At 39.3% G+C, this 19,580-nt stretch overlaps 2 long non-coding RNA genes across 2 annotated transcripts in view; one reads left to right on the forward strand and one right to left on the reverse strand.

Moving 5' to 3' along the window:
- Positions 1-19,580, forward strand: part of LOC134299847 (uncharacterized) — a 92,442-nt gene that overhangs the window by 11,217 nt on the left and 61,645 nt on the right. The gene's annotated exons all lie outside the window — the stretch shown is intronic.
- LOC134299846 (uncharacterized) lies at positions 1,654-14,433 on the reverse strand. Its single transcript, XR_010007082.1, has 3 exons — positions 13,696-14,433; positions 7,613-7,650; positions 1,654-4,035 (listed from the first exon to the last, which is right to left on the reverse strand). It is a non-coding gene; the product is annotated as an uncharacterized LOC134299846 (long non-coding RNA).

Consider the following 19,580-nt stretch of genomic DNA (forward strand, 5'->3'; position numbering starts at 1 on the left):
CGGCGGGGACAAAGCAGCAGAAGGAGAGGAAGGCCGCATCAGGGCCTCCCTCCTGGTCCTCTGCCCAGGTATGGCCTTCCTCTCCTGCTTCCGCAGCCTAGCCTGGCCCGCCTCTGCTTTGAACTGGGTTATCTGAGTCCACACTGCCCTATATCCCAGTTCAATGTTTGGTGCTAAATTCGCAAATATAGTAATTCCTACATAACATTACCATGTACTGAACTGCTTTTTCTGTCAATTTGTTGTAAAACATGATGTTTTGGTGCTTAATTTGTAAAATCATAATGTAATTTGATGTTTAATAGGCTTTTCCTTAATCCCTCCTTATTATCCAACATTTTCGCTTATCCAACACTTTTATTTTTCAGTGATTTTTTTTTGGGGGGGGGCGCCAAAATTCTGTTCGCTTACACTTGAAAATTACCCAGGGTCAGCCCTGCTCCCAGGTAAGTGAATGCAGGATTGAAGCCAGCATTATATGTCCTTCTATAAACAGGTATTCAGTCTGGTTTAGCTAATGACTGCATGAGATGAAAGGTCAGCTTTGACTTGCCAATTAAAGACATGTTAACAAAATTTTCAGCTTTAACTGGATTACTCTGGATTTCAATTAGAAGAGACAATCCCTTCCTGTGATTTCACGTTTATTTGGCAAAATCAGTAAGTGGAGCAATAGCACAGAATGCAGAAACCGAAGGCTGTTCATTTAGACTTGCTTTCTGATGAAAGTATCTCATCTCCTCTACTGGACTATAAATACTACCATTTCCCAAAAGCTGGATTCCTATTCCATCTTATGTTTCCCTTTTGTTCTGTAAATTCCCTAGAAAAGAAAACATTGTTTTTTCTTTTGAATTGGCAGGGGGAGAGGGTTGGTAGCATTCTCATGACTCCATCCTCCTTCTCCTGACCTTCTGCCCCATGTTCTGGTGACAGGAAGTGGGTTGGATTTTGGAGGATGGGTTTCCATTTCAAGGATGCTGTTTCTACCCAAAAAAAGCCCGCAATAGAAGGAGGTCACCAGGTCCCTTACATACCTTCCTCTTTGTTTTCCTGTCCTCGGGGGCAACAGCTTTGAATAACAACTCTTCCCTCCTTGTAATTAAGGGCATAAAAAACACTGTAGGAGGTTCAGATCCTGGACTTTACAAGCAATGTTCTCAGCATGCCCCAGACTTAAGCTATTGTGTCTGTTTTGCGTTGTGCCTTTATGATCTACTCAGCCATAGACTGTTTCAAGACTAAGTCCCATTGTGCTCAGAATGGCAGGGAAACATAAGAAGCTGTGATCCTCGCCTCTAAAAGAGATAGCCCTCGAGACAGCAAGGGGACAGGGAGAATGAGATACAACATAGAAAAACAAGATCTCACCTCCCTCCCTTTTGCCTGGCCAGCTGATAACACACAGCACTTGTCCAGCAGTGAAATTAATTACAAAAGCTTATATTTCAAGGTCTTATGGCATCTCATAAGATCAAGCACCATCTAGAATCATATGTCTTCAGTCAAGATGAGAATGTTAGTGCAAAAAGATGAACATGTTAGATTAATTCTTAATAAGCTAAAAGAACGTCTAGTTCAATGATATCTGCATAGAAAGGAGAACAATATACTATATGTTAAATTACTGAATGAAAAGATGGAATGAAGGTGAAAAATCCAACCCATTTATTGTTGTTGTTGTCGTCGTCGTTCCACTTTCCTCTTTTAAATGAGGCTTAAAGCGTCTTACAATATAGAAATAATACAAAATACAATTCTTACTCCTACTCCTATTTTGAATTTTGTTGAGTACATTACATTTGTGTAATATGGTAAAGACAAGTGGGTTGTGTGAGTTTTCTGGGCTGTACGGCAATGTTCCAGAAGCATTCTCTCCTGACATTTCGCCCGCATCTATGGCAGGCATCCTCAAAGGTTGTGACGTCTGTTGGAAACTAGGCAAGTGGGCTTTATATACCTGTGGAATGTCCAGGGTGGGAGAAAGAACTCTTGTCTGTTTGAGGCAAGTGTGAATGTTGCAATTGGCCACCTTGATTAGCACTGAATAGCCTTTCAGCTTCAAGACCTGGCTGCTTCCTGCCTGGGGAAATCTTTTGTTGGGAGGTGATTTGCTGGCCCTAATTGTTTCTTGTCTGGAATTCCCCTGTTTTTGAGTGTTGTTCTTTATTTACTGTCCTGATTTTATAGTTTTTTTTAATACTGGTAGCCAAATTTTGTTCATTTTTGTGTAATCTGACATGGTGGTTGTTAGAGTGGCCCAGCATTTCTGTGTTCTCAAATAATATGCTGTGTCCAGGTTGTTTCATCAAGTGCTCTGCTATGGCTGACTTCTCAGGTTGGATAAGTCTGCAGCACCTTTCATGTTCTTTGATTCGTGTTTGGGCAATGCTGCTGCATTTGGTGGTCCCTATGTAAACTTGTCCACAGCGGCATGTTATAAAGTAGACTAATGCAGAGGTGAGAGGATCCCTCTTGTCCTTTGCTAAACGTAGCATTTATTGGATTTTCTTAGTGGGTTTGTAGATAGTTTGTAGGTTGTGTTTCATCATCAGCTTCCCTATGCGGTCAGTGGTTCCCTTGATGTATGTTTTTTGTTTTTCCGTGTCAGGAGTGACTTGAGAAATTGCAAGTTGCTTCTGGTGAGAGTGAATTGGCCGTCTGCAAGGAAGACACCTGGATGTTTTTGATATTTTTGCCACCCTTGTGGGAGGCTTCTCTCATGTCCCCACATGGAGCTGGAGCTGACATAGGGAGCTCATCCGTGGTCTCCCTAGGTTGGATTCAAACTGGTAACCTTCAAGTCAGCAATCCAACCTTCAAGCCATCAGTTCTGCCGGCACAAGGGCTTAACGCACTATGCCGCTGGCGGCTCCTTGATGTATGGTAAGAATACTTTTACTCTGTCTGGATCTTTGTCTTTACTCTTGTGTCTTATTTTTTGGTCTTACCGGCTGTTAGGAATTGTGGGAGTCGGAGTCCAAAACACCTAGAGGGCTGAAGTTTGCCCATGCCTAGTGTAGATTAATCCCCTGTCGTCTTACTATTTCACTTGCTTTCAAAATCTTCCAGTTCCTCGTTCCCTTCTTATTTTTAACCTTAGCCCTCAAATGACTTTAGTTCCTAAAATGTAGTTTGCACTCAGTTAACTCAGCAAGGGCAGAGGAGAATAATAATAATGATGATGATAATAATAATAATAATAATAATAATAATAATAATTGCGGGTCCATTTGGGGTACAACAGAGCTGAAACAGAGATAAAACACACACTTATTAAAATACATATAGCAACATAAACACAAGACCACACCAATAAACTTCAGATTAAAATTCACAAGTTAAAATTGACTGGATAGGCCTGCCGGAAGAGGCAAGTCTCCAGTTGTGTATTGAATTCTTACACCTGATTTAGCTGTCAAATCTATCCTGGCAGAATCATATCCTTCCCTGTAGACTCAGGCAAAAGCAAACAACTGCTAGTTTCTATATACTTATTGCTATCTTGACTATACTCAGGGTTTCTTGACCACATGCAGAGTTTTTTAGTCACATATGTCATGTTAGACAGCATGAAGTTGTTGGAAGCAGGAAGCAGTACTCGCAACCTTAGTTTCTTCTCTTCAGTGGAAAACATTTAGATGGACTGCAATCTGAATTCCTAATTCACCCTGGCAAGCTTCCAATGAGTTTTTATTTCCCTCTTTTACAAATGATATTGATTTCACCACATGAATCGTTCTTCCTTACTCATCTTTAAAGGCATAAATTGATGCTAGAGCTGGTGATGGCATGCCATTATTTTATGGCCAATTTTTGTCCTTCTCTATGACCTAAGTTGATTTTAAGTGGCTGCTTCAGAGTCAAAGGCCAATAATAATCTGTGAAACAAATCAACATGTCCCCCGTAAGGTCAGTACAGAGATGTTCCTTGTGCCCCGAGTCAAATTGAAGCATTGGGGAGTTTCTTTGCACATGTCAAAAATTCCATATGGAAATATTCAGCGCTGTGAACTCCAGAAAATTCCTCTTTGTCTGTAAACAGGACATATTGACTGAAATTAGTGAGAGAATGTAAACCAGTTTTAATAGCATATATAATATGCAACGTATGTTTAGATCACCAAGCCCCTTTCTCCCATCAAAAGTACATTAAAATAAGATTTCTGAAAAAGTTCTGGGTCTGATTTGAGGGATGCATTTTACACATACACACCAACATTCAGTGTCCTTGAGTTCCCTCTAACATATGGGAAACATCTTTATTTAACTCTTTACGAGTGGGTGGAAGAAAGAGCTGTGTTTGGAAACAATTTGGCTCAGAAACCCCATGCGGCTAAATCAATAAGTTTTGTGCTCCAGGGCTTATAAATCACTTCTCACTAGATGGTCTGAAAACCAAGAGGAGGGTTAGGAATTGGGGGCCCTTCTTCATGAGAAGAGGGGGTGATTACAAGGCCAGAGCCCTCCATGCTTCACATGGATAGTTACATAAAAGCATGGAGATAATGTGGGGTGAACCGAATTGTAATGCAGGTAGCCTTCTCTGTGGACAGTAAGATGCAAGAATGAATGCAGCTGCAATAACAACATGGCTGCCAGCTCATAAGAGCGTAAGATTAGATGTTCTGGGTCAAACCGAGAGCCTATTTAGTCCAGCATTCTGTTCATGCAGTGGCCACCCAGGGCCAAATTCCATTGTTACTTTTTTCTAGAGTGGAGACATCACCTGGAATTACCTATATATGTCAGTGGGTCCAACCTTTGGTCTTCTAGGTGTTTAGGACTTTAGTTCCCAGAACTTTTGAAAATTGAACAAGCTGACCAGGGCTTATGGGAGCTGGAGTCCCAAACACCTGGAGAACCAAAGATTGGACACCACTTCTATATGTCATCTTGCCATTCACAATAGATTAAATGGGTTTACTCTAGTTAGGACTGATTAGTAGGATTCCAGACTAGATATTGGTGGGACATCCAATAGATTCAATAGGTCTATCTCTAGTTAGGACTAATTCGTAGGATTCCAGACAATATATAGTGATATATAAGTGAGTCACGAGTAAAAATGTGCCATCCTAACCCAACTACCCTGTTTCCCCTAAAATAAGACATCCCCAGAAAATAAAACCTATTGGAGGTTTTGTTGAATTGCTAAATATAAGGCCTCCCCTGAAAGTAAGACCTAGCAAAGATTTTGTTTGGAAGCATGCCCACCGAACAGAACACCAGAGCATGCAGGATCAGTAAATGTACATACGATAAAGTGTTGTACATGGAAATATTGGTAGTAACAAGAAATTCTTGATAGGATTCACAGTTTGTCTGGTTATGCTGGTTTATGATGACAACTACTGTACAGTATATAATAATTGTTCATTTTTTTTTGTTCAACAATAAATGTGAATTCTTCTTCATGGAAAAAAAAACATCCCCTGAAAATAAGACCTAGAGCATCTTTGGGAGCAAAAATTAATATAAGACACTGTCTTATTTTCGGGGAAACACGGTAGTAGATGTAGACTACAACCTCTGATTTGTTGTTATCAACTGCTGTCAAGTGGATTTTGCCTTTTGGTGGCCCTCTCAATGAGACTAATTGAGTCGATCCATTTGTAATCTTGTCTTGCACTTTTATTTATTGATTTTTATTTTTATTTACTGTATCTTACCCTGCTTTATTTCACCCTGAAGGGGACTCAGAACGGCTTCCAAATTGGCTATAATTCAATGCCATACAAACATAGACATACAAATACAGTATGCACATACATTAAAATCAATATAATAGCATATCAATACATTAAAATCAACTATTAAAACCACACAAGATTTGAAGTCATAATCCAGGAGCCATTCCAATTGTTTTACAATTTCTTCATAGCTGCCTATTGACTACTCTATTGACTACTCTCCGAAAGCTTGGTCCCACCGCCAGGTTTTTAGTTTCTTTCTAAAGGTCAGGAGGGAGGGAGCTGATGTGATTTGACTGGGAAGGGAGTTTTACAACCGTGGGACCACCACTGAGAAGGCCCTGTCCCTCATCCCCACCAGCCGCACTCGCAAAGGAGGTGGGACCGAGAGCAGGGCCTCCCCAGAAGATCTTCGACTCCAAGGTGATTCATAGAGAGGGATACATTCGGACAGAACTGTATTATTATTTTCTTATTGCCTTCCTCCTGCATACTGAAAAGGATGCCAACCTGAGTGACTATGTAAGTCAGTCAGTAAGTTAATAGAGATTTTGTAGGTGCATCTACACTGTAGAATTAATACAGTTTGACTTTAACTGCCATGGGTCAATTTTATAAAATCATAGTTTTGTCAAGCTTTTATCTTTCTCTGCCAAAGTGTGATGGTGCTCCACCAAACTCTAAATCCCAGGATTCCATAGCATTGAAGCATGGCATTTAAAGTGGTGTCACGTTGCATTAAATCTACAGTGTAGATGCATCCTAAATCAGGTTTTCCCTAGTTTGAGTATGGACGCTGCCACACCCTTTTAGTTGTGCTGATTCAGATGCATGGACAATGTCCATACGGAGCTAAAGTAAAACCAGTTTCTGGAATTGATCTCACACTTGAAAGCCTTATGGTGCAATTTAGCAGTCATGTTTGTTTTGGAAGATCAACAACAGATATTATGACAAGGGTTATGTGAGAAGGGTTAATCAAAGCTTTCACAGGATGGGTCTGTCACTCCCGGAGGGAAAATGATGTTTGCCTATGGTTTCTAAAAGATGTATTGGAGAGGATTGTGTGTTTAATTTCATGTAGTCTATATTTGTTTCAGCACTAACAAAATATATCTTTTTAAAATACACCCACACAGTAACATTAGTAACTACTAAAATAGCTGATCCTGTGTTTATCAGCTGCATTAAATAGGCGGGAGCTTGTATTTAGCTATGACAAAGTTATTCACATTGTTGAAATAAATTTAACTTATTTCTTCACTTAGGAGACTCGTTTTGCAAATTTGGGTAGATTTACATATGTTATTTTGGAATATTGAACTGATGTTTATCTTTAAGAGTGTGAATTATTCAAATTCTAGTAACAGACAAATCTCTCCACTTTGGTTTCTCTCTGTTTATAGTTTTCTCATCTTAAGTTCATTCAGCGTCGGTATGTGTTCACAGATTGAGTGTTTTTAGGGCATGGGATAGAGTGTTTTTGGCAATCTGGCTTGCAGAATGAGCAAATTGGCTTCACTGACAAGCAGCAAGATTAGAAACAGCACAACACTGGAAAGATGTAATGAATCAAATCTCTTTGTAATTAGAAGAAGAAGAAGAGACTGTGGTCACTGACTGACGATGGAAAAGCTGGCTATGTGTATGAATAAAAAAGTAAAAACCAACCACACAAATCATTCTATGGAACACAGTCCTCATTTATTAATTATTCTAACTGTAATTGTGGTCTGTATTGTCCACCCTTTTCATACTGTGATGTATGGAAATATTTATTTCATAATTGCTGAATCATGTAACTATCATGGGTAACTCGGGGAGGGAAGCCTTATATTTCATGACACATAGATGATAATAATAATAATAATAATAATAATAATAATAATAATAATAATAATAATAATGTTATTTCTTACCTGCCTCTCCTCATGGCTCAAGGTGGGTTACAGCATCACTAAACAATAATCAAAGCAAATAATCATTTAAAAACACTCTGTAGAATACATATATTAAAACATATTTGCATCTTATGTTTCTTCTTGGTGGTCTTTTAAAGAAAGAACAGTCATTTAAGGCTTGTAATAAAATTCCTTTAAGCTTAAAAAAGTCTGTACGAAAATTCAAACGCATCTGAAGCAAATTTTTCCAAATAAATATACTCTTATGTTTGTCCAATGCTCATATTTTTCCTTAATATAATACTATTGTTTAAAGTGTTTCCCCCCACCAATGCGTGCATTTTTGGACATCCTTTCCACAGAGTTTTGAAATATTCAGGTTTTGGACTGCAACTTACAAAATCCTCCAACCAACATAGCTATGGTGATATATAGTTTGACCCTAGTATCCATGGAATGAATATATGCAGTCTCATTTACCCCAGTTTATTTATTCACTACCGGTCTTTAGCTACATCCTAAGTACAGTAGAGTCTCACTTATCCAACATAAACGGGCCGGCAGAATGTTGGATAAGCAAATATGTAGGATAATAAGGAGGGATTAAGGAAAAGCCTATTAAACATCAAGTTAGATTATGATTTTACAAATGAAGCACCAAAACATCATGTTAGACAACAAATTTGACAGAAAAAGTAGTTCAATACGCAGTAATGCTATGTAGTAATTACTGTATTTATGAATTTATCACCAAAATAACACAATATATTGAAAACATTGACTACAAAAATGCGTTGGATAATCCAGAACATTGGATAAGTGAATGTTGAAGTGAGACTCTACTGTTCCACCATTATTCATCCCATTGAAAATAATAGGGCTCACTATTATCTGTGGTTTCATGTATCCACTGGAAGTTTTGGAACATAGTCTCTGTGAATATTGAGGTCATACTGTAAATATTTTTATGCATTTTTAATAGATTGGAAAGCTGAATCACAAAATTCTGAAAAATACCTGTATTGTGTTTAAATTTGCCTATAATTTGGAACTGCAGAATTTATAAGCAGTTACTGACATGTAAAACCAAATAAAATTGTCTCCCATTGCTTACACATTTAAGATAAATTAGAAGTCTGATGAATTATTAACTGTAGTTACAGCGCTCCATCCTTGGAATATGCTCAAGGCTATATAAATAGATCAGTTTAGTCTTCAGTTAGAAACCGTAGATTTCCCAAGCAAAAAATCCAGAGCAATCATTTAGACAACAAATACACTCTACATTAATATTCATAGTGTTTATATAATGTTTTTATTGAGTTCCTGACTGCTTAATAATTCATTCACCTTTAGTTATCTTAGCAGTGCAAGAAAATGCATTTAATCAGGTATCATGTCATTGAATGTGATATTTTTTGGCAATCTGCCTTGTATATACTAGAATTCTTTTTTTGGAATATGTCCTAAAAACAGAATGAATAAAAATCACCCATGTACTCTGACCTTACATAAGCTTTTTACCATAAAACAATCTTATAATTCATTATTTGATCTTGAAAGGGTTTTTGATTAGATGAACCATGAAATGTACAATTAAGTCCATTGGCCAAGAGGAATAGATGTTACATGAAGGCCTATGTTCTTCACCCTCTTTTCCAAAGCCAAGATATTTCTGTGGGGAGGGACCATATGAAAAGACTTATTCTCTCCCTGTTTGAAAGACTTATCTTTTCATACTTACATTTGCCAAGGCTGACGCAAATTCTAAGGTGAGATAAACCATCTTGATTTATGTGTCTAGCAGAGAATTTGGGATCTTTAAAAGAAAAAAAAGATTTATAATTTATTATCCTTAATTGTGTCACATGGATGTTAGAAGAGATTATCCAAGAAGCCAACATAATGCAGATGTTCCAGCTCTGACACTTTACTAGAGGGAGTATTTCCCTCCTCGTTTGACTTACATCTTCTTACTTTTCTTGACACATTTTCTATTTTTGTCTGTTTGGAGAGATATTTATGGCCAAATTCAAAGTTTCAGAACTAACCTCCCTACAGATAAATGCCATGCCCTAAAACCATGCTAACTATGACCTCAGTAGGAAACCATCCCATAAAGTTGATCTATAAATCCATGATCAACAGGGATACCTCATAGTGGGAGTGCAGTGCATTATGTCGACTGAGATCTTACATTGTGCTTGCATAGTATAAATCCACTCATGTAGTACAAGCTGGTTACGGCATGCAATGTCATCGTTCTTCTGTATAGACCACTGTGCAACCAATTGAATACAGGATTATCTCAGTCTCAAAGCTTCTGTCAGGGAAGCTTCTTTTTACTAAGGTTTTTAATGCCTATTTAGCTCCATATTTTCCTCCTTGTCCTTCATCTAACTGAAATTTACTTATGCATTTGTGGAACTCCACTTGTGAAAGCATGAACTATACATAAAGCCACTTGGGCAAATGTTATTTCTCAGCCACAGAGGAAGGTGAAGGTCTGCATCCCCTCCCTTTGAACAAATCTTGACAATAAAATTCCAAATACAGTAGAGTCTCACTTATCCAACATAAACGGGCTGGCAGAATGTTGGATAAGCGAATATGTTGGATAATAAGGAGGGATTAAGGAAAAGCCTATTAAACATCAAATTAGGTTATGATTTTACAAATGAAGCACCAAAACATGTTATACAACAAATTTGACAGAAAAAGTAGTTCAATACGCAGTAATGCTATATAGTAATTACTGTATTTACGAATTTAGCACCAAAATATCATGATGTATTGAAAACATTGACTACAAAAATGCGTTGGATAATCCAAAATGTTGGATAAGCGAGAGTTAGATAAGTGAGACTCTACTGTAGGTTCACTTTAGGATTGTCATATGTTGGGAATGAGTTGAAGGCACAAAACAGCAGCAACAACATATTGCACCATACTGAAGACTAGGACCAGGTGATTTATGAATCTGCACCCTTCATTGAATGTGCAGGTGCTAAGTAAGAAGCAGGGCAAAAGAAATGTGCTAAGAGGAAAACATGTCAAGCAAATCCTTGTTGTGACTGCGTTCACTCTGGAAATCTTTGGCCTCAATGTGAAAAACCATGTGGCTCCAGGACAGGTCTGGATCCACCGCCAAGACTCTATCTCTGGAAGACAATCATACCCATCCATGATCGCCCATGAAGGACAGTTTCAAGAGTTTATCTATCCATTCTGAAAAGTTTCATACATAATGTGTACCACATTTATTGTCAACATGGCTATTCCCCCACCTCCTTTCAAGCTAATGATACTGAACCTGGAGGGAGTGGATTTTTATGTCATCTTACTTTTGGAGTTATTTGTGACTTTTTCCTCTATCACAGTGGTTCTCAACCTGTGGGTCCCCAGGTGTTTTGGCCTACAACCCAAAAATCCCAGCTAGTTTACCAGTTGTTAGGATTTCTGAGAGTTGAAGGCCAAAACATCTGGGTACCCACAGGTTGAGTACCACTGCTCTATCATAAGGTAAAGAAATCTCATTTGGCTCTTGCATGCTGTTCTGTCACGCGCTGGGCCTGTAACTATTGTCTTTTGTATAGGACGTATACTTTATGCCCAGCGGGAAGCCAGGGCATCTAAAGAGAGGTTCTTGAGGATTTCCCTGAAAAAGATAGCCTTTTGAGTCTTTAATGAAATAACGAAGTCTTTATTGATGAACAAATAATAAATCTTCAAGGAGTCAAATAACACTTCAAGGTTTCCTTAATAAACTGTTGGTTTTTCAATCTTGTCCCCAGGGGATGGGCAGTTGGCTTTGGATAACTGTACTTTCTCTGTAAGGCCTAGCTGATGTGGGACCTACTACTGATTCCAAATGCGTCTGGGAATCGAGTAGACCTACCAACCAAGGCTTGCAGATGTTTCAGCTGGGGTTCCGTGGATCTGTGATGCTGTTCTCTCTCCGAGGTTTCTTTGGAAACTTTAGGGCTGTTTCCCTCAGGAGCTGTGAGGCTGAGAGGCTGTGAGCTCTCAGCCAGAGCTTTTGGGACTTTCCCCCTGGAATTTCTGTTTCTGTTTTCTTGGATGTTCTATATCCCTGGATGTTCTTGAGATATGAAGCTTTTCTACGGGACGAGCTGGTCTACGTCCTATAGCTTAGCTTCCTTAAGTGAGACTGATTTAAAAATGGCTCCTTCCCTCCCAGAGCCCTGAATAAGGGGCGGAACCAAACTTAATGATGATTGACAGGCGGCCTGTCCTATGACTGCAAACATTAGCAGCAAGAAAATAAAGTCAGAGCTTCTGGTACAGCTGTATCAGCACACATGCTGTGCCTGTTACAATGCCTAAATTTATCCCTGGACTGACAAGAGACGGTCTACAAAGAGACCTAAGGCCTTGTACAGGATAGGGGCCAAGCTAGATTTCGAAAGGAAAGTGCTTTGTGGCTACTTATAGAGAAGTAAAACTTTATTACTTTTCTTTTACTGCCGTGGTTTGGAATCATGTCACAGCTATCGCAATGTGGTTTTCCTATCTGCACAGGTCATCCCTTGATACAGTGCAAATAAGACAGGGATCTTTGATTCCTAATATTCCTTTCTTCCAATGTATGGTTTTTTAGCCAGATTTACCTGATGAAAAAGTCAGTATGATGAATTTTGTGCCCTCTTCTTGTGCCCTAATAAATGTATAAAAACATCATACAACCATTGTTGTCAATATACAAGTAAAATATTCAAAATCAAAATGCTTCTGCAGAAGTTGTTCTGATACTTTGAGCAGTGTGACATACCAAGTTTGAAAATTCATTGTGGTTTCACATTCTGCACTGTAATCCCAATTTTAAACTAGGGAGTAAAACAGACGCAGTTGCCAGATGCAAGACTTCACATTCTCACACTGCTGATCACGATTCAAAAAGATGTCAACAGCGATGGAGTTATTATCCTTTACTACATGCTCCCTCCTAGGTGAGGTTTGACCTCTTTCCATATATACTCTTGTCTTCATACTCCACAGGCTAAGGATCAGCAAGATCCATGGTCACTGATTGAATTTACTCCTCCCCCCCCGCCCCCCCTCTCCTCAAGTGGTGAGGTATTTTCATGGTGAATTGCTCTTTTCCACCATTTCCATTTCTTGCACGTATTGTATGTGAATTCTACAAAGGGCTATTGTCTTCTAATTACCACAGATGATGTATACAAAGTTTAAAACAGATAGCCACATACCTTACCTTGTGAATCATGGAGATTTTCTGTTCTGCATTTTCTGCTGTTCTGTTATATTTGTGCATTGCAAGCACTGAGGATAGACATTGAAAGGACTCAAGAGACTAAAGAGTTTAAATTCTCCAATCCTCATTCAAACAGTTCTTTTTGCAGAGCTCCCTGTCTTCCTAATCCAGGATGCATCTTTGATGACCTATCCTGTGCAAAGATCTGTCTGCTTTAAAATATTAGCCAGGAGGTATGGAATGGATTAGTCATATGTTGTCCAAATGTGGAAAAGATGGATTACAATGTTAAACAATGAAGTCAACTCCTGCAGATTTGAGAAATAGTGATAGCCAGGGCTTGCTAGGCAAAGCTTGAAGCCCAACATGAAGATACAAGTCAATGACACCATAACTGACTTTAGCATGGATGCCATGAGACAGAACTAGAAAGGCCTGGTTTGCCATAAAAATATACTTACAACTATTGGGCCTAACATGCCCAATAGTCTGCTCATTATTACCAAATGAGAGGTATATTCACAAAGCCACTTAAGCCACTGTATTAATGCTGGGCCAGAGAACCAGTGCGGCCACTGCTCTTTTAACCAAGTAAGAATGGCAGTCCAGGTTCTTTGATGTTTTTAGGCTTAGCTGAGTTTCACGTTGTGTGTCAGTTGTTGACACTGCCCTTCCATTCTCTTCTGCACTCAAGGAGTGTCCCAACATTTCAATCCACATGGTTGCAGATGCATATTCTCCAATATTTCTGAGGTGGAAACCAGGATACACGTGGCCAAGTAACATCAAAATACAGTCAAGATTGCAAAAGTAATAATTGTGGATGAACAACAAGCTAGAAGAAGGTGTAGAAATTTGTTTTTACCTGAACCCACTGGGACGGGCAAGACTTCACTATCTCTTCTTCCCTTTACATTCTTTACATTTTGTTTGCGGCAGTTGAAGTAATGTGAGATCAAAGCGGTAAGATGGCAGCAGAAGAAAGAAACTGGGGCATTTTGAAGCAGCTGAAAAGTGTGGGTGATAGAGAATTAATTTGAGACCGTCGGCACAGGACAATTAAAGGTTTATGGATCTGTCTCACTGAACTAGATCCCTCAGTCAAACCTAAACTTGAAACTATATATGAATGAGGGCTTATGAAGGTACATTAACATTAGTCTGAAACATAAATGAATTTTGTGTTTCGACTTGGATCCCATCTCCAAGATGCCTCATTATCTAGATATGTGCAAATGCAGTCATTCCAAAATCTAAAATAAAATGAAATAAAATAAATCTGGTCCCAAATATTTTGAATGAGGCACACCCAACCTGTGTACACACATTTTCAAGGCAGCACTATCACCCCGAAATTTTGTCTTTGGCAACTCTATTCTTAATTATGAGAAATCACAATCCCACTCTGCAGACATCTGATCTTGTCTGCTTTTAGAAGCTCACAAAGCCCAGATCTGGGCAGTATTCAAAGGGAAAACTACTATGAATATCCAGGTTGGGCCAGGAGAAACCATTCTGTCGGCCAGTGAACAATATTGGGGCATATGACCCAGTGGTCTGACTATGTATGAGGCAGCTCCCTGTGCTCCTGAAGCATAAAAGCAAGAATAATTCAAGTCAGATGGATCATTTACTAGCACCCCCCCCCCCCACACTCTTTTGCATCTGCTCTTCATCGGCAATGTAGCAAAGACACGTGCCTGGAAAGCAGAAAGATATGCTAGAGAAACAAAGAAAACATATTTGCATTCAACACTATTCTCACATCCAGTGGAATTTCCATGAGGCTTGGAGTCACTGAAACTTAGCAGCTCTTTTCTGCAATCTCCCCGAAGAAAACAACATCAGCATCCGTGCAGAGGGAGCTTCCGTGTTGCCGGCATTCCAGTTGTCTCCGAGCCACCGCATTTAACTCTTTCCAGATGTAACCCTTCAGCCTCCTCTTTTATTTAAAAACAAGCTTATTAGCCTTCAAAACAATATGTGCATGCAAAAAGGTTTTGGCAGGTACTGATCAAAGTGAGAATGACAGAATATGAAGAATTGGGGTGTTGCTTATTTCTCTCTCCATCTGTTGGCATATAGGTATAATGGTTGGGAAATGCAGGCCAAGATCCTAGATCCTAGAGATATGGCCTATATGTCATATCTCCTCCCTTACCCCAACTTGTTGTAGCTCCATATCCTTCAAAATTTCAGAGCTGAAAACACGGGATGTGAGGAGCTAAGCAACATGAGAATGTGGTTAAGATGACAATAGTTATTAATGAGGAAGAACATGCAAACTTGAAGAGGCTGAGCTTTCTCACATCCCTTCTTCACTGCTGTGTTTATTTATAAATCCAAGGTTTGTCACCATCCACGACCGGTTTTGACTGTGTAGTCTTCCTCAGGTGGTAGTTTATGATGGTATGGAAAACCTAGAATAGTCAATTTTTAATGTATTTAAAAAATTGGATTAAAAAAGGATTTATTAACTTGGACATATAGGTTGGATTTACAATTAGTGATTTACACAGTCCTCCATGTGTAACATGAACTCTGGTTGTCATTGGACTCAAAAACCCTTAATATAAGAGTTCTGCTTTCTATGAATGTATGTGTGTTTGTAACACATTGATTATATTTTGGTTTAGAGATGTGTATTTTGAAGCATTTAGTACATTTTGAATCTCTATAATCCTTGTCTGTATATTGAATGTTCTAGGACTATAGCATATATAGGAAATACTGTCTAATAGTTTACATTCCTGGTTACAGCCTCTTGCTGTTGCATTTCGGGGAATCCCTTCTCTGTATTGAAAGAGAAACTGGAACATTTTAAAAGCTGTTGAAGGAAGTGTGAGGATAGACCACTGGCTGCATGAGCAATTCGTGTCCCAGTTGTTGCTGGACCACGAAGTCTGCTCATCCTCACTGTGACTGGCTAAGACCACTAAGAACTGAAGTTCAACCAGAAGTTGCCCACGATTAAATAATATGGTGAAGGCTGACTTTCCGACTTTGAAACTTGTATGTGAGCCCACTTTGTCTTGACTTTTTTCTATTTTCCTCACACATACTGACACCCCTATTCACTGAAAAGAAGGAGGCAGCCCTTCTTGGTTCTCTCTGGGGACACATTCCTTATGCAAGTCAAACTGAGAAACCATCTTTTGAAAAACTAGAACTGAATTACCTTTTTGGCCAGTTTTTAATGAAACAATTATTAAGGATTTCTGCTGAACAGACATTGAACCTCTAGATTCTGAGTATCCCCTGCTCCCTAAAGAGCAATCGGAACATATTGTTGACAAGATGTTGACAAGATCAGTTCATGGTGGAAGCTTGGCATGTCAACTTCGTTTGGAGCAAACTGTCTTAACCCCCTGTTATCAGATCCAGCAACGATCTGTGTCTCTTTATTATTGAGAACTGGAAATTCTTTTAAAGCTTAGGAAATGTTATCTGACCCACTGTGGTCTGTCATCACAAAGTTTATTCTCTGCTGGTTTTTCTTAACGAACCAGAACTTGGTGAAAGGAATATACAGATGAACTGATCCTTGATTAGTTTTAGGTTAGCTGTTTGAGAGCCATTGCAATTTCAAGTCTGAACAACTTTCTAGGTATAATCCTTTCAATGGAAAGGGCTAACCAGCATTGCAGAGAGACAACTACAACTTTGACTTAATTGGAGTAAGACTTTAAGGATGAAAGGGCCTATCTCCCATAGAAAGATGTTGTACATTTCTATGGACATATCTTACCTCATAGACTGACAGACCTGGTCTCACATGTTCCTCTATACTCATCAGAGCTGGTAAACTTGTATTGCTAGCTATTGTTGGACTAGAATTCCCAGCAACCCTAGTCATTATATTTGGGAGAGGAGTTGTTATCAAACAAGATCTGAAGGTTCCCATTCCTGAGCTTGCTGGTGGGCAACATGCAGATACACCTTACTTACTTACTTAGGCGATCCCTCGTAGCTCGAGGACGATTGTCTTCCATCCTTGGTGTCTTGGGGGTGGGTTCTTAGGTGGCTGAAGAGACCAATTCTTGACCCGCATATTCTCCCGCAGTGAGGACATCGGTTTCCAGGTGGAAGGCGGTCCCGGTCGGGGTTAGCTTGACGCTCCTTCCTCTTGGCACGTTTCTCCCTTAAGCCCTCCGTTCGTGCCTCTTCGAACTCCGCAGCACTGCTGGTTACAGCTGGCCTCCAATTAGAGCGCTCAAGGGCCAGGGCTTCCCAGTTCTCAGTGTCTATGCCACAGTTTTTAAGGTTGGCTTTGAGCCAATTTTAAAATCTCTTTTCCTGCCCACCAACATTCCGTTTCCCATTCTTGAGTTCGGAGTAGAGTAACTGCTTTGGGAGACGGTGATCGAGCATTCGGACAACGTGGCCAGTCCAGTGGAGTTGATGGCGTAGGAGCATCGCTTCAGTGCTGGTGGTCTTTGCTTCTTCCAGCACGCTGACATTTGTCTGTCTGTCTTCCCAAGAGATTTGCAGGATTTTCCTGAGGCAACGCTGATGGAAACGCTCCAGGAGTTTGGTGTGACGTTTGTAGACAGTCCACATTTCGCAGGCGTAGAGCAGGGTTGGGAGGACAATGGCTTTATAAACAAGCACCTTGGTCTCTCTACGGATGTCCCAGTCATCAAACACTCTCTGCTTCATACGAAAAAATACTGCACTCGCAGAGCTCAGGCGGTGTTGTATTTCAGTGTAGATGTTGACTTTTGTGAAGAGGTGGCTGCCAAGGTAGCGGAAATGGTCAACATTTTCTAATGTTACACCGTTAAGCTGTATTCCTGGCTTTGCAGAGGAATTAGCTGGTGCCTGTTGGAAGAGCACTTACTACTCAAGCAATTCATGAATTGATTTAATGAAACTATTCTCCCCAGGTTTTGGAGTTGGAGCGTAGTAGCCTTTCTATTAAGTACAGGCTAAGAAACTATTTAAAAGCATGCTAAATTTTTATGCTCTTAAAAGAAGAAATTTCTGTAGTCAGGTTTCATAGGTAATATAGAATTCCTTAACAAACAATGTCGTCCAATAGGAGCATAGGACCACTCCCTGTAGGACCCATGGATCTGAAATGGAAAAGACACTTACTGAATATGAATGGCTCCCACCCACCTGGCAGCGTGTACACAACAGCTTGGAAAACAATCAGCCAATGGCACTGAAACTCCTTAGTGTTTGCACTGAAATATGAGGTTCACTGGTTTCAGTCTATGGTGATGGAATAAACAGACCTTCCATGAGGTTTAGGAATGGAGTCCAAATCCATTCCTAGTCTTCGTAGTTCATTAAGTAGGTTTATTATGTTACATCAGCAACATTGTCTTTTAGGGAAGGAAAGATGAACTGTTAACAATCAGCCAGAATAACTTTAGAATTTACAACAGGCTGAGGATAACATGCGATCATATTTCGAGGTGTTTGGTGCATAACCAAATGTCACATCCAGAAGTGACACCAACAGTTCATTCACCAATTTGGTGTTAAACAGGAATATGTTCAGGTTCCTCCCTTTAGGTGTGAACAGATTTCCCTTCTTGAATCTATTAGAATGAAATACCTATACTTCATATCTCCTTTTTAGGATGTTGATGTCTGTCTAAATTATCTGCAAAATCAGGAGAAAAGTCACCTTTGTTCTTTAATCCTACTTCATCCTAGGAATTTTTAGACGTGGAGGTGACTAGTAATCTTTGCACTTCATATTGTTATTATGCCTCTTCAACATACATTTTAAAGACTTTTTTTCACCTGAAGTCAGATTTTTTTTTAAAAAAAATAGAACTACAACTTAGCAGTAGAAAAAAGTATCTTGCTCTGGTTTTTGTAGAATAAGTGGTAGTATTGTTTCGAATGTCACAGAAAGGTTTTGGAGAAAGAATAAAATAAATAATTCACTATACTACCATGTTGCCATGAAGCAAACGTGCTGTTTAAGCTCATTACTCTACTTTGTTTGCCAGTGTAGTGCACTTTAGGATCAATATATATATATATATAAGGCATTCTTCCTCAACCTGTAGTCACTCACCTGTGGCATTCATAGTCAGGCATCTGGATATAAGAATTTGAAGCTGAAGGACACAAGTCTGGAAGAGCTGATGATATATATATATATGTGTGTGTGTGTGTGTGTGTATCTTTAAGCTCTGAAAGTCTAAAGCTTGTTGTATCAGCAAAAAAATATTCCAGTTGGTATGCTCACAATCCCTTTCTCTCGCTTTCAACACATAAAGCAATATGTGGGACATGACCTTTATAATTCCATGAGGACATATATGAAAGCTTCCTTGGTTCTTCTCCCAAATATGCAGAACATATATGGCATTTCAATATTGTTAATTCAAAATGGTAGTTTGGAGAGTTTGAATGCATTTCCAGAGGATTAGAAGTAAGGGCAGAATATTATCTTGTTTTTTTTTTTTTCAAGATGAAACTCAACGATGGGTTTAACCACAGTCTGTTTGCTAAAATGTAAGGAGCAGAAAAGGAATCTGAATTGTTAGGAATATCTTCAGGGGATTTTTCTGAGTTCTTGTCCCTGTGAAGATAACTTTCTGGAAAAGTAATATCACGTCGAGACAGCCTTGTTTCAGAAGAAAAGCTAGCGTATGACCCGTGATAAACATCCTGATTGGATAAATATTGCTTGTAGAACTGAATGTTTCATCCCCCCAAATTCTCCAAATCTTCATCGGCTTCCCCCCCCCCCTCCTCCTCCCTGTTTGCACACAGTAGGGCAGC

The sequence above is a fragment of the Anolis carolinensis genome, chromosome 6, assembly GCF_035594765.1.
Source record: "Anolis carolinensis isolate JA03-04 chromosome 6, rAnoCar3.1.pri, whole genome shotgun sequence".
NCBI lineage: Eukaryota > Metazoa > Chordata > Lepidosauria > Squamata > Dactyloidae > Anolis > Anolis carolinensis.